Here is a 14,500-nt window from a genome sequence, read left to right as displayed (position 1 = left end):
GCGGGCACCTTTCCCTGACCCTAAGACTTTCTGGATTTCAGGTTTCATGCTTCTGTTCTCTCCCACGCTTAGTGCTCAGCACAAGGCTATAAGGGAGTTCTGTATGGTTGTGCATAAACCCAAACTTACAGAAGGTGCACTGGGGATGATCGACCAATGTCATCCTACTGTTTCTACTCCTGCGAAGATTTGCTGCATAGTTAACTTCTTATAGGGTAACTTCAAGTGCAGTTCACTCTGAGCTGGGTCCACGTGAAAGTCAGGCTTTCTTTTTGGTTGAGGGTTGAGGGTCGGGGGGAGGCTGCACGCATCCTTTACTGAGAGCGAGTTCCCCCTGGAACTGTATCCTGCTTTCACAATAAAACAAAATCAGGCAGTCAGCGTTGTGGGAGGGGCGGGCAAACTGGTGAGGAATGGGGAGAGGGTGACCTGGGGCATCAGGTGCTTGCAAGATCTGCTCTGAGTGCAAAGCCCTCCTACACTCACATCTCAGAAGTCCTTGGCAAGGTCTGGGCCCCCACAAAGGACGTGGGAGGGAGACGGCCTCAGCTCAGGATGACTTCATTGTGGAGACAGAAACTAATTCCTCTCTAAGTGGAAAAAGGCTCTTTAGCTGCATTAAGAGGCTGAAATCTGATGAAAAGGCGAATAGATTCAATCTTCCTTGCACCAGTGGCCTGAGACTTCATCAGACTCAAACCGATTAGAAAAATTCACATTGAAAGCATCGTTTATAATAGACCAAAATCATAGAAAACATTTGGCCTGGAGGGAGGAAGGGAGAACATTTCCACCCAAGCCATAATCTTTCATTGTGTCCCCCCGCCTCCTTTATGGGGTCTGACAGCCCTGTCTCCTCCCCAGGACTAATCATTAGACTAATTAGTGGCTAATCAATGTTTAATTAAAACTCAGACATTAATTACAGGAAGTGCCATGGCAACTTGGGAATAAACTGTGGTTGCAAGAGGGATCTGATTTCTGTAAGCACGGCCGGTGACCAAGGAAGAAAACTTTCCTTCTTGCTCCTGTCGGTGCTTCTTTGCACTCTGGCTTGGCTGGATCTGGAGGTCTGGAGAGGGGATAAGAGAATGCGTGGGGAGTGGGATGGATCAATCCAAGCATCTTGGCTTCTGGCCCGTTACCCAGTTTCCCCACCCACTCCACGGGCCCTTTCCTCACGGTTCTGGCATCACTTTTCCCACATCCTGAATTTAACCTATTTTTCTCTGAAAATCCCTTATTTGGTGTCTACCCACTTGTATTTAGACTGACGCTCACAGCTGTTACTGTAAACTACAAGGTCCTGTATCAGTGGTTCTCAACCCTGGCTGCAAGAGAGGTTACAAAAATTTGAATAGAAGGCTAGACAAATGGCCCAATGAAGAGAGTAGAGAGCCCAGAAACAGGCCCAGTACATATGGGCAAACAACACATGATAGAAGACAAAGGTGGCCCTGCTGCAGACGTGGCACAGATGACCTTGGCTATAAACGGTGCTGGGTCAATTGGATAGCCACCTGAAAAAACAGGAAGCATGATCCCTACCTCACACCATACATGGAAATCAATTCTACCTTCTAGAAGATGATATAGAAGAAAATTTGGAATATTTTCATGATACAAAGGAAAAGATGGACAAATGGGGTTATATTAAAACTAAAGGGGTCTGCTCACCAAAGGTCACCGTTAAGAGAGTGGAAAGGCAAACACGAAGCAGGAGAAGACATGGCAATAGATATGACTTAAAAAAGGGGCTTGTAGAAACCCGGGTAAGAGACTTGAACAAGTACTTCACAAAGTGCCTTACTAGGCGTCAGGGAAATGCAAACTGAGATGCCACTATGACCCACCAGGGTGACTAAAATGAGTAAATTGGTGACCCCAGGGGCTGGTGAAGACAGAGGACGATGGCAACCTTCACATGTTGCTGGTAGAAGCGTGAGCGGGAACAGCTGCTTTGGAAAACTGTTCAACAGGATCTGCTGAAGCTGAACATATGGCGGCCCCTGGGGCCCCACGGCTCCGCCCCCAGACACCCATTGGTGGAAATCCACGCACACGTGCACCAAGACACACACACACCAAGAGTGGGCACGGCACCATCATCTTCATAGCTCCAGATGGGAAGGAACCCAAATGTCTTTCGACAGGAGTGTGGCTGAATAAAACTGTGGTGCATTCATACAACGGAATACATAACAGAGTTTCTACACTCAGTGAACCTCACAAAAGTAATGTGGCAGGAAAGGACCCAGGCACAAAATTGGAGATAGACTGTACTATTCCACTCAGACTTTAGGACCAGGCCAGACACAATGGTAATTATCTTTGGGAATGAAGAAGGGCAGGGGAGAAGGGGGGGCCACCTGTGGGCCTGTGATATTCTATTTCTTTTTTTAAAGTTTACTTATTTATCTCAAGAGAGAGAAAGAGCAGGACAGGGGCAGAGGGAGAGGGAGAGAGAGAATCCCAAGCAGGTTCCACGCTGTCAGCACAGAGCCCAAAATGGGGCTCCATCTCACGAAGCGTGAGATCATGACCTGAGCTGAAATCAAGAGTCAAATGCTTAACTGACTGAGCCACCCAGGTGCCCCTGTGATATTCTACTTCTTGGCCTCAGTGATGGGTACATGGATGGATGGTCCACTTTGTGACTATTCATTGAGCACACACTTCTGATTTGTGCACTTTGGGACATAGGTGTTATTTTCTTAAACAAAAAAGCAATAACAAATTAAGGCCTGGCTCCAGGCCAGAATAATTAGGTCAGGGTCCCTGGGGAGCCAGGGGTGCAGGTAACAGGAGGTTTCCGAGGGGTTCAGGTGACTCTGATGTGTACCGGGGCTCCCCACCCGACCTGGCTTCTGTGGCCAAACTTGCTCACCCCTGCCCATCTCATTTCTGTTCCTTGAACGTGCCCGGTGCTTTCCGGCACCAAACCATTTGCTGTCTCCTGCCCGGCCCCCTCAAAGCACCCGCTAAAGTCACTCTCCTGATCTGTCTACCTAAAATGGGGTTCTCGTCCCGGCCACTTCCTGTTCCATCATTCTGTTTGTTTCCTTTACTCTTCTTGTGGTACGACGTCCAATACTCATCTGATTCCATGTCGCTTGCATCTTCCTGGATTTCGCGGGAGACCTTCTCTTCCCACCTCCCTGGCAGTTAGGTTGGGGCCGGTGGGTTGTGGACAGAAGTGACACACGCCACCTCCAGACCTTGCCACAGAACCTCTTGTGGGATGGCCCACACTCTCTATTCCTCTTCTACAGTGACCGAGGCGACCACCTCTGTTAGCTGAAGAGCCCAGGACGTAAGGAGCCTGGATCCTGGAGTCCCCGATGGGAGGAGAGTCGCAGAGAGGGGCCACGCTGATTGTAGGTGAGAAACAATCTTTCGGTTAAGCTCTGAGCTTTCAGGGTTTACTTGTGCCTGCGGCGGAGCAGAGACGGTCTTGACTTGGATAGCATTTACTGCAGCCTGAGATTACCTTGTGGAATTTCTTGTCTATAGGTTTCCTTTCTGTCTCTTTGTCTAGAACAAGCGCTCCTGTTTACAGCTTCATGTCTAGGCCCAGAGCATGATTCAGTATCAAGAGGACTCTGGAGACAGGGGTGATGCTCTCAGGGGAGGAGGGGATGCAGGAGAGAGTGCAGGTCTTGGGTTCAAGTCCCTCTGTGATCTGTAGTTTCTCCATCCGTAACAGTGCCTACGGCGCAGGCTTGTAGGAAGGACCACGTGAAATCCTGGCCTATGGGCCACCTAGCATGGTGCATGGTGGAGGGTCGGCAGGTACCACTCCCTCGGATTGCAGATGCAGGAGAGCAGGAAGCAGACAGGGGACTTGAAGCCTCGAGTCAAGTTTGCTCGGCCAGCATCTGCGTTCAGTGGTGGGGCGGCTGCACCTTCAGCTGGGAGTGGCGTGGAGGTAGGCTCATCGCTGGGTGGGCTCAGGGAGAGGTGCCGGGGCACTCTGTCCCCACCCTGGGCGGTGCAGAGTGATGTGATGTTCCCTGTTGGGCGACTGGCCCTGGGCGCACCTGGAGGTCACAGCAGGGCAGCCTGTGAATCCTTGGGTCCCCTGTCTGCCTCCCCTTTCATGCTGTGCTGCTTCGGTGCCCTCCAGCTCCGTCTTCTACCCGTGTCCCGGCCCAGTCTCACCTGTCTGCAGATTCACCCTGGTGACACTGCTGAGTTTCACCTTTCCTGGGACACCTGCATTTTTAGACATGACTCTGGAGACTGCAGAGCCTTTGTACTGAGCAGAAGACCAAGTGGTGATGAAGGGCATGCAAGGGCTTTTCACACGGTGCCACCTGGGAGGGGCAGGGGGCAGTACCTGTCCAGGTAAGAATAGTAGGAACAGAGGGCCAGGGAGAGCTCCAGTCCAGGGGGTTCTAATCCTTCTGTACCAAAGCCCTTTGGCATCTGGCGAAGCCAGCAGATCCTTCTCGGAGAAATAGTCTTAAATCCATGAAAGAAATTTCCGAGGGTTATAGTATTAAAATATAATGATCAAGATATTTTAAAAAACGAGGCATTGTTGTATGTGCTTTTTTTGTTGAAGAGAAATTCTTACAACGTAAAATGAACCATTTAATTTTATCTTTTTAAGACTAAAATTAAAAAAAATTATTTTATTTTTACTTATTTAAAAATTTTAGAAATGTTTATTTTTGAGAGAGAGACACACACAGAGCATGAGCAGGGGAGGGGCAAACAGAGAGAGGGAGACAGAGTCCGAAGCAGGCCCCAGGCTCCGAGCTGTCAGCACAGAGCCCGGCTTGAACTCATGAATCGTTGAGATCACGACTGGAGCCGAAGTTGGACGCTTAACCAACTGAGCCACCCAGGTGCCCCTAATTTAATTTTATTTTAGAGAGAGAGAGGGAGAGAGCACAATGGGGGAGAGGGGCAAAGGGAGAGAGAGAGAGAGAGAGAGAGAGAGAGAGAGAGAATCTCCAGCCAGCTCTGTGTTCAGCAAGGAGCCTGAGGCGGGGCTCAGTCCCACGACTGTGAGATCATGACCTGAGCCGAAACCAAGAGCTAGACTTTCAACCGACTGAGCCCTTCAAATGAACCATTTTAAAGCATACGACTCACTGGCATTTAGTGCCTTCACAATATTGTGCAAGCACCCCTACTCGTGGTTCCACCGTGGCTGCCTGAGCCCCGTGAGCGGGTCTCCCCCACTCCTCTCTTCTCCCAGAACCACCAGTCTTTCTCCATGGACCCACCCATTGGACTTCTGTGACTGGGTTCTTCCACTGAGCATCATGTTGACAAGGTTTAGCCACGAGGGAGCAGGTATCAGAACTTCCTTCCTTTACGTCCAAATATGATTCTGTTGCGCTCTCCGTGTTCCCTGACTGATAGATAATATGGGTTGTTTCCACCTTTTGGCTATTAAATGTGCTTCTTTTTTGAATGTGTTAACTTGCACGGTGTGCTGGTGGGTCTAAGAAACACCTACGTCTAGAAATAACGACCAGGGAGAGTGATATTTTGCTATGCGTGCACCGCCTGGCAGGTGCCATGGAAATACCCACGATTCTGCCGGGTGGGGGCCACCACCCGTGATTGGGACATTGAACAAGCAGAGGGGTGTGTGGGAAGGAATGTGCTGTTTCCTGATCAAGTTCCCAGACCTTCTCATTTCTCCCCAGGTTCGGAGCCCCCGGTCTCGCCTGACTCACCCATTCTTGTGAGAAAGGATCGGAGCCCCACACAGCTGGGACCAGGTCCAGGGCCAGGGCCGTGGGGTTTCTGGCTTCTCTGGCTCAGCAAGACCCAAGTGTTTCGGCTGGGAGGCCACTGAGCGTCTGGCAGTGTGTCCTGCTCTGGGCCATGGGTGTGAAGGTCAGCACACAGTGGGGATGTGACTCCGGTGCCCCACGCACCCACCCTCCCAGCCACCAGGCCTCCCGCCCCCTCCTGCCCCCCACCAGCCCTGCCCTCCAGCCTGCCTCTCACTCCTCCTGATCCTCTGGGGAGACGGAACGTGTGAGGGCAGCTGTGGGTGACCCCGTGCATGCTGTCCTTTCTTGCTTTGCCCTGATGCTTTTTTAAAAAGCTGCAGCTGCGGGGTGAGAAAGGGAGCCTGTACTCTTCCACTGTGAAAAGGAACGAAGCCCTGATGACATCCTACGGCAGGGATGGACCTGGAAACGTGCTCCGAGAGAGAGAGACCAGACACAACGGGACATGTGGGGTGTGACTGCAGTTCCGTGACATGTCCAGAACAGGTGGATGTGTGGGGACAGAGAGCAGAGCCCTGTTGCCAGGGATTGGGGAGGCAGGGAGGGAATGGCCCCTAGAGGGGTTGGGCCTCCTTCTGGGGGTGATGAGAAGGTTCCGGAGTGACACAGAGGTGCTGTCTGCACAGCACCGTGAATGCGCTAAGTGCCGCCGAAGGGTACACTTCAAAATAGTTAATTTTATGTGGATTTGACCTAAATTAACAACCCCACCCCCGTAGTCCAGCATTTCCCCTGGGCTGCTGGGAGAAGTGAGTCGGACGACCGCTGTTCAAAACCCACCAACCCGCGGTTGGCCGCCCCGAGGTGACCTCCCTGCTCCGTGCGGGATCCGGGGCCCTGCGGTGCTGGGAACGCTTCCCTCTACTTCCGGTTTTCATCCAAGGCCAAGAGCTGGCCGAGCAGGTATATCACCGTGCACGTGTGAGTCAGGAAGCAGAGAAGGGAGAGACTCCGGCCTCCCTTCTAAGACCTCCCCTGTCTGTAATGAGTTCCGTGACTCCTTCCTTTTGGCAGTAGCTTCTCAGCTGAGGAAAAACTCACGAGCGAAGTAAGTCTGTCCCCTGCGCTGCCTGGGTTGGGGCCACTGAAACGTAAGGGTCTCATTTGTCATTTTTACAGGAGGACAAAATGTTCTTACCCCTTTCCCCCCCTCCTCGGAATTGTGAGCTCATGTGGTCTTGGGGGAGTCTGTCCAGAAGACACCACCTGTGTCCTGAGAGAGACCAGGGGCCCCACCGAGATGTGCCCCTCGGTGTCCTCCCGACAGAGCCCCAGGAACACTCCGGGAGGCAGCCATTCTGATTGCTCACTAGACGCGGGGTCTCACAGCAACCCCAGGTTCTTTCCTCAAGAGGCAAGGCTGGTTTTTCTGGTGACCCCAAAGCCGTCCACGCCGGCAGAATGCTGTGGGCGCTTGGGGTCCAGGTCTGTTCTCTATGGGCTTCTGGAATCTAGCCAGAGTGGGTATGTGTGGCCCGAGCGCTGAGAGTACTGAGTATGTGGGGTGGGGACAGGGGTGTTTGCAGGTTTAGAGACCCCCCTATGGTCTGCCCCCCACCCCCACCCCCCGAGCTCCTAGAACAGACTGCCGGGAACCAGGTCAGAGGTTTCCAGGGCTCTGTGCATGTGCTCCCTATGCCCTCCCACCCTCCTCCCATCCTCTTCCTCACCCACAGGTACTGCATCATTTTCAAACGGGGACCTGGGATTCTCTTATCCTTCTATCCATTTGATGCCTTAATTCACTGCGTGCTTACGGAGTTCCCGTTCTGTGCCAGGCACTGGGGGGACAGCGGGGGCGAGGCAGACCCCCTCCTGCTGTTGTACCAGGTGAGGCGGAGGGGACCCCCCCAGCTGTAGCACTGTTGTGGTGGGCATAGTGGGGGGGAGCTAGGAAGCAGGTGAGGGGGGCTGTGCCCTCACGAGGTGTCAGGGGCCCCGTCTCTGCAGAGGGGACCTCTAGCTGACACTGGACGGATGGCTGGGTGTTGGACACAAGAGTGGGGAGCAGCTAGAGAGACCGCCAGGCATGAAGATGTGTGAAAGGCAGGAAGCACATCCCCAGGGATGGGGGCAGCTAAGGGCTGGGTGTGATGATCAGAGTTGCCTTTGGCAAAGGTGACCCTCTGCCCGGAATAGGACAGGGGGGATGGGCAAGCCAGAACAGGTGTTGACAAACAGCCGTGGGCTGTTTTTGTCCTCAAAGCTTTATGGAACCCAGCTGTGCTCATTAGTTTACCTCTTGCCAATGGCTGCCTTCTAGAAGTGGAATCAACGAACCAGAGGCCACTGGCCCACAGTGCCTGACATGTTTACGCCGACCTTTTACAGAAAGCACTTGCGGACTGCTCTGTTACAAAGCTGCCTTAGTTTGGGGTGTTCTGGAAGCGGAGATGAGATAGGTGTGGGCGTGGGTCTGATGGCGATAGGTGCAGGGCATGGGCCGATGGGACCTAGGGCTGGATGGGGTCAGGCAGGGAGAGAGTGGACGTGAGCAGTGCTGACAGAGACCCTGCTTTGAGGGAAGCAGTTCAGGTCCGGGCAGGCCTTGACCACCTGACAGTTCCAGAACCTTCTTTTTGTTTCTTCATGAGACCGGCTCCTTGTCTCCCCAGCTGACTCATGCTCCATGGATCTTCCCTTCCAGGACTCGCTGATGAAACTGAGAGGTGTCTTCACCTTTCTCCTAAACGTGATGTGGGGTGATGAGAACCCATGGTTCCCGGGAGCACCTGTCTCTATGAGCAACAGGTTTGTCTCCCCAGTCTGGAAGATGGCGGTCTACCTAATTCCTAACTTTGCCCTGCAAGCTCACATTCTATCGGTCCACCAGGACGTGGCACCGTGGGCAGTGAGCTGTGGCTTTAATGTTGGCGGTTCTGTGTCAATACAGGCATAGCGCGTCTGCAGGCAACGTACCCATCTGTCCGGATCGCCACTGGAAATCACATGCCAGAAGCTGAGCCTGGGCCGGTAGGCGGGTCGGGGTTCCTCCGCACAGAATGACTCTTGCCGAGTGCACGGCCTGGAGCTCTCCCTCCTGAACCCAAGACCCGGCTGGGGACACCCAGATGGTCGTCTCAGGCTGGAGGAAACCCAGCAGGGCTCTGTTTTCTGAATTCCTGGGGTCCCTTCACTTGTAAAAAATGCCTTCACTGAGATGTGGTTCCCACTCACACAAGTCCCCTGGGGCAAGTGCACAATAAAGTGGTTTTGGTGTACTCGTGGGTGGTGCCAGCATCGCTCCGGTGAGTTTCAGAACGTTGACGGTGAAGGGTATCATCGCCCCATTCCCCCAGCCTCCGGCCGCCGCTGATCTGCTTTGTCTACAGGTTTCCCTGTTCTGGGCGTTTCACATAAATGGCGTCGTACAGCACGTGGCCTTTTGAGACTGGCTTCTTAGACTCGGTCTCGCGTCCTCCAGGTTCATCCGTGTCGTGCAGGCGTCAGTGCTCCCTTCCTTGTTACAGTCAAGTAATACTCCACTTCAGCTGCCCCTTCACTTCTGACGACCATCACGTTGGCACTTGCTGCACCAGCAGCTGCGTAAAACGGGGGGCTGGCGCACGTTTTCTGTAAGAGGCCAGATGGTAAATAATTTCAGCTCCATGGGCCAGGCGGCCTCTGCTGCACCTGGTCAGCTCTGCCGCTGTGGCTCAGAAGTGGCTGCTTGAATCTGGGTGTCCGTAGTGTGCACCATCACGCTCTCCAGCCCCTGGCCCCACCTGCCCCAGGATCAGTAATCCACCTCCTTGGGAGTGTGCCCTCCCTTCCTGGCACACGCGTCCTAGTGAGACAACCACCGAAAGTATAACATGTTTGCTGGTGGCCAGAGCCCTGGACAGACAGTGGACGGGGCCAGGGCCCTAAGTGTGCTGGGGTGCCTGTGGGCACATGTGGGTGCACGTGTGCATGCACGGATGCTACTTTACAAGTGGGTTGGGAAAGGCGGCTGGGCAGATGACAGGGAACCCCTGCAGGGGTCAAGGGGCTGGCCTGGTGCTGGAGGAGCCTGTGGTCGGCATGGTAGGGGCAGGTGGAACAGGACCAAGGGGGCTGGCTGGGCATTGCTGTGCAGGATACGGTGCAAAGGGCCTGGGGAGCATAGAGCCGAGGGAACACATTGGGTTGTCCCGTCTTCCTTGTGTGGCTGTGGGCCAGACACTTCACCTCTCTGAGCCTGACTTTTCCCGTGGGCTCCTCGCACCCCCGGGATCGTTGCAAAGTTGAAATCAGGCAGCAGTCGTGCCTGGCACACCGTCAGCGTATGTCTCCACAACCGGTAACGAGAACACTGCCCGCTGCCTGTGGAGGGTAGGGAAGGCCCCCACCCCAGGGATAGGATGCCCACCTCAAGGACCTTCCCAGTAACTAATCTCTCCTTCCTTTGGGTAACTACTAATCTTGGAATTATCATTCCTTTCTGGGTTCTAGGAGATTCTTTGTTCTGGGATGTAACATAATACAGATCTACATTTCTTTAACTAGGGCCTTGGGCCCTTAGGACTAGGTGGGTTTTGGGATTCAAGCTTGTCTGGATTTTAGGAAGATACCGCAATGTGTCTACATTTCGTGAAAGGCTCAGCGGGTCTGGGGTGGCACTTTGCACCACAGGTGAGCATTTCTGAAACAAAAGCATGGCCTGTCTGTTGGAGGAGGTCACGAGAGAATGTGACCACTGGTTGGTCCACAAGCTGGCCCTGGACAATCAGAGGCTCCTCCTGTCCCCTGAGCTTGGAACGTATGTTCCATCCACTGTCCTGTTGTTTCCACTGTGAGCAGTCTGCAAGGACGCAGCCCTGAGAGAGGAAGGTGTAGCTGAGACCTTCTGGACAGTGGACGTGACTGAACTCAGTTATGGCCTCTCCATAAACTTCTACAATTCTGGTGGTGGATGCCAAGCTGTGCTTGTCCTGTGGCGCCCAAGACCCGCCTCATTGTAAGTCCCCTTGCTTCTTAGGCTGGCACCTACCTATCTGAGCAGCCTCCCTCTTCTCCCAGCTCCCCCAGCCCCCTGACATGGGCCTGTTTCAGATTTCCCCCGGAAAGGCTCCCAGGGCACAAACCAACACAATCCCAATCAACGAAGGGAGTAACGGCCTCCTGTCCATTCAGGTGGGGTTTTGGTGGTCTCGGCTCACACTGAGAACCTTCTATGTGCCAGTCACTGGGGTTTTTATACGTTGCTTCATCATATCTGCTAGTCACTGCTGGGGGTGGGTACACGGTTACTGCCCTGGGCACTGGGTCCCAAGGTCAGCTGGCTGGGGAGATGAGGAGTGGGGCCATGAGCCTGGAGTCTGTCTCCAGGGCCGCAGCTACCCTTCTGTCCCCTTGCCTGTTGCGGGGACACAACCTCACCTTCCTCATTCTGGCCGAGGTGCAGTGGTTGGCCTCCAGCCCTGGGGCCAGCACCAGGTACTGAGCAGCCTCAACAGAGCCAACATTTGACGTGTATGCTGAGCGTTTCCTGATGGCGGCCTGGCTGGGAAGCTGAGCACTCAGGCCCCTGCTGACGCCATGGTCAAAATCGTCTTAGAACTTCTGGTTCAGAATTCCACTTGGATTCTACAGCTCATTCTTTGTTTTATGGACCTTCTACGGAGTCAGATCAGTCCTTGGAGGTAGGCCTGCTGTGTGCAAACAGCCAGGAAGCATTATCTACATCATGTTGCTTCAGAGAGAGGTGGGTAGGCAGAGGTTGCTGATAAAGCCATGAGGCCCGCATTCCTGTTGTGGCTTTTAAATGGGCCCTGAAGCCCCCTGGAAAAGAGGTGTCCTCAGATGTTTTAAATAGGTGTCACTAAACAACAAAGTGCTCTGCAGGACAAAATTCTACTCCATGTCTGAGTCCAGTGCCTTTTATTTGAAAATTGGGGCATTTAGTTATGGCTGGAGCTCGTGCACTGGGATGAACCTGTTTCCACACAGGGAGGGGCTTGTGCCTGGGGTGGGGTGGCCGTGCCCATGTTTATTTGAGCTCCAATCTGAGCCAAAGATTTTGGGGTTAGATCTGTAAAGTTTCCAATTTTTTCACAAAAAGTTTAGGCATATGGAATGAGCCTTTTGTTTTTTTAATGTTTAGTTATTGAGAAAGAGAGAGAGAGAGAGAGAGAGTGCATACACGAGCAAGTGGGGAAGGGGCAGAGGGAGAGAGAGAGAGGGAGAGAGAGAAGAGTCTCAACCAGACTTCACACGCAGTGCAGAGCTGGATGTGGGGCTCACTCCTACAAGCTTCATATCTTGACCTGAGTTGATATGGAGAGTTGGACGCTCAACCAACTGAGCCACCTGGATGCCCCTGGGGTGAGCCTTCTAGACATGCCATAGTCCATGTGGCTTTTCTGATGCCCCTCTCAAGGGTTTTAGGCATGTATGGAACGAATTTTCCCAGTGCCTTTGTTTCCTCTCCCTCCACTCTGTCCTCATGCCAGGTCATTGTTCTGGAAGACCCTTGTCACTGAGCACAGTCTTCGGACAGTGGTCCTGAGGGGCTTAGGTGCTCCGGCTACACAGAGAACACATCCTGGGTGGGAGTCCTGGCTGTGCTGGTTAGGACCCACAGATGCCGGCTCGCACAACACCTCTGGGGCTGTTTACAAGTCTGTACAGGAAGTGCTCTGGGTCAGGAACCTGGGAGTTCTTTGCAAGCTCTACAATCCCACCATTCTGTCTTTGTTTCTTGCCCTGGCTTATCCCCTCGGCAAAACTGTGAGTCTGCTCTGGATTACCTACTGTGTGAAGCTGAAAAGAAAAAGAGCAGTATTTATTTCAAATTCACACCGTTCAGATGTTCTGCTCATTTATACGAGCCACATACGGGACTTGCACGAATTGGCGAGAACTTCCTGTACAGGTACCCCAATGTTTATTTTTGAGAAACTAAAATAACTTGAAACAAATCAAGGTGTAGGACAAGCAAATAGTTTTAAAAGTCAAATGGTGTCCCAAGGTTGCAAAAGACACCCACAGCCTCCCCTCTCCCCACCTCCGCTCACATTATCTGCCCTTAGCAGTTTCTTCCAGAATTTACCTCCTTAGTTCAGGCTGCTGTAACAAATTATCATAGACGAGAGTGGCTTCAACAACAAACATTTGTTTTTCACAGTTCTGGATGCTGGGAAATCCTCGATCAAGGGACTGACAGATCCTGTGTCTGGTGAGGGCCTGCTTCCTGGCTAGGATCTTTCTTTTAGATCAGATTTTTAACTTACTTACACCCCTCCCTCCCTCCCTCCCAATTTTTCTTTCTTTCTTCCTTTTCTTTCTTTCTTTCTTCTTTCCTTCCTTCCTTCCTTTCTTCTTTCTTTCATTCATTCATTCATTCATTCATTTTATTTTTTAAGTAATCTCTATACCCAATGTGGGTCTTGAACTCACAATCCTGAGATCAAGAGTCACACACTCCACTGACTGAGCCAGCCAGGCATTCCTCCCTCCCACCTCTTTTTTAAGATCTTATACCTCTTTTTGATATTCTTCCAGCTTCTCCAAATAGTATCTCAATTTTTGGTTAAATCTACATACAGATTTTCTTTATTATGATTATCATAACTACAGCTTTTTTTTTTTTTTTTGGTACTTTTTGTTTATTCTAGAATTAATAATCGCTTAGGCTTAGGTACACCTTCCAACATGCCTTTCCATGCCAGCTTCCGCCCGGTCAGGCCTGTCAGTTTATCGGCCCTCTTTTCTCCTTGGAGACGTTGTTCTGGAACCATCGGACTCTTGCCCCGTCATGCAGGTACCCTCCAGACTGCTACCTGGTTCTGGTCCAGAACTTTATTTTACTCACTCCTGTGATGGAGTTCATGCTTCCTGGATCTTGCAGCTTTATCTGTTTGTTTCCTACCTGGTCTTAGTGGAGTTCATTCTTCTCTAATATCTTCAGATGCCTTCTTCTCATGTTCAGTTCACAGTTGGCTTGAGTATGGACTCCTAGTTTTGAAATTATTTTTACCTAGAATTTCGAAGGCATTTTTCCCACTGAATTCTGGTTTCCATGCTGCTATTGAGAAGTCTGATGCCATTCAGATTTTTGATCCTATTTTATGACCTAATTTTCCTCTCTCTGAAAGCTTTTATCCTTGGTGTTCTGAAATGCCATAAAAGTATGCCTTTGTTCTTTTATTGTTTGGAAACTTGGTGTGCCCTTCAGTCTGAAGGCTCGTGCCCTTCAGTTTTGGGAAAGTTTCTGGTATTATTTCTTTGATAATTTTATTCTCTTGATTTTCTCTGTGTTCTCGTTCTTAAATTCCTATTTGTCAGATGATGGATCTCCTGGCTTCATCATCTAACTCTAATTAGAAAAAACATCTCCCATTGTCCATTTCCTTCACTTTCGGTTCTGTTTTCTGGAAAACTTTCTTAGCTTTATTTTCTGGTGCTTCTACTGACTTCGGATTTACGTTCTTATGTTTGTAACTTCCGGGCATTCTTGTCTCTGATTGTTTCTTCTTGTTTCATCCATGCCTTGCCTTTCTTCATCTCACGGAAGATAAACCTTTGTGGTTTTCTTCTCTTTGCAAAGTATGTACTTATACTAGTTATCAGTACTAAATAGCAGATTACACCCAGACATACTTTTGTGGCTTAAAACAACATTTCCTGTCTTACAGTTTCTGTGGGCCAGGAATCTGGTAGGACCTAGCTGGGTGGTTCCGGCCCAGGATCTCTCCTGAGTTTGCGGTCAATGTATCAGCTAGGAACAGAGTGACTTAAGGCATGGATAGAGACGAGGA

The 14,500-nt window shown here is 51.5% G+C and overlaps 1 protein-coding gene and 2 long non-coding RNA genes across 3 annotated transcripts in view; 2 read left to right on the top strand and 1 right to left on the bottom strand.

Moving 5' to 3' along the window:
* Nucleotides 1-882: 882 nt before the first annotated feature.
* LOC122207320 lies at nucleotides 883-7,296 on the bottom strand. The gene is made up of 3 exons (XR_006196768.1): nucleotides 6,544-7,296; nucleotides 5,697-5,835; nucleotides 883-1,072 (listed from the first exon to the last, which is right to left on the bottom strand). It is a non-coding gene; the product is annotated as an uncharacterized LOC122207320 (long non-coding RNA).
* A 154-nt stretch (nucleotides 7,297-7,450) lies between these two features.
* Nucleotides 7,451-8,741, top strand: LOC122207319. The gene is made up of 3 exons (XR_006196767.1): nucleotides 7,451-7,589; nucleotides 8,407-8,510; nucleotides 8,653-8,741. It is a non-coding gene; the product is annotated as an uncharacterized LOC122207319 (long non-coding RNA).
* A 3,810-nt stretch (nucleotides 8,742-12,551) lies between these two features.
* Nucleotides 12,552-14,500, top strand: part of RBFOX3 (RNA binding fox-1 homolog 3) — a 458,058-nt gene continuing 456,109 nt past the window's right edge. Inside the window, exon 1 of the mRNA XM_042917401.1 lies at nucleotides 12,552-12,615. The gene's annotated coding sequence lies outside the window, so the exon portion shown is untranslated. The remainder of the gene's footprint in view (nucleotides 12,616-14,500) is intronic.

Source organism: Panthera leo, chromosome E1 (assembly GCF_018350215.1).
Source record: "Panthera leo isolate Ple1 chromosome E1, P.leo_Ple1_pat1.1, whole genome shotgun sequence".
NCBI lineage: Eukaryota > Metazoa > Chordata > Mammalia > Carnivora > Felidae > Panthera > Panthera leo.
This window is presented reverse-complemented; position numbering and strand designations above follow the sequence as displayed.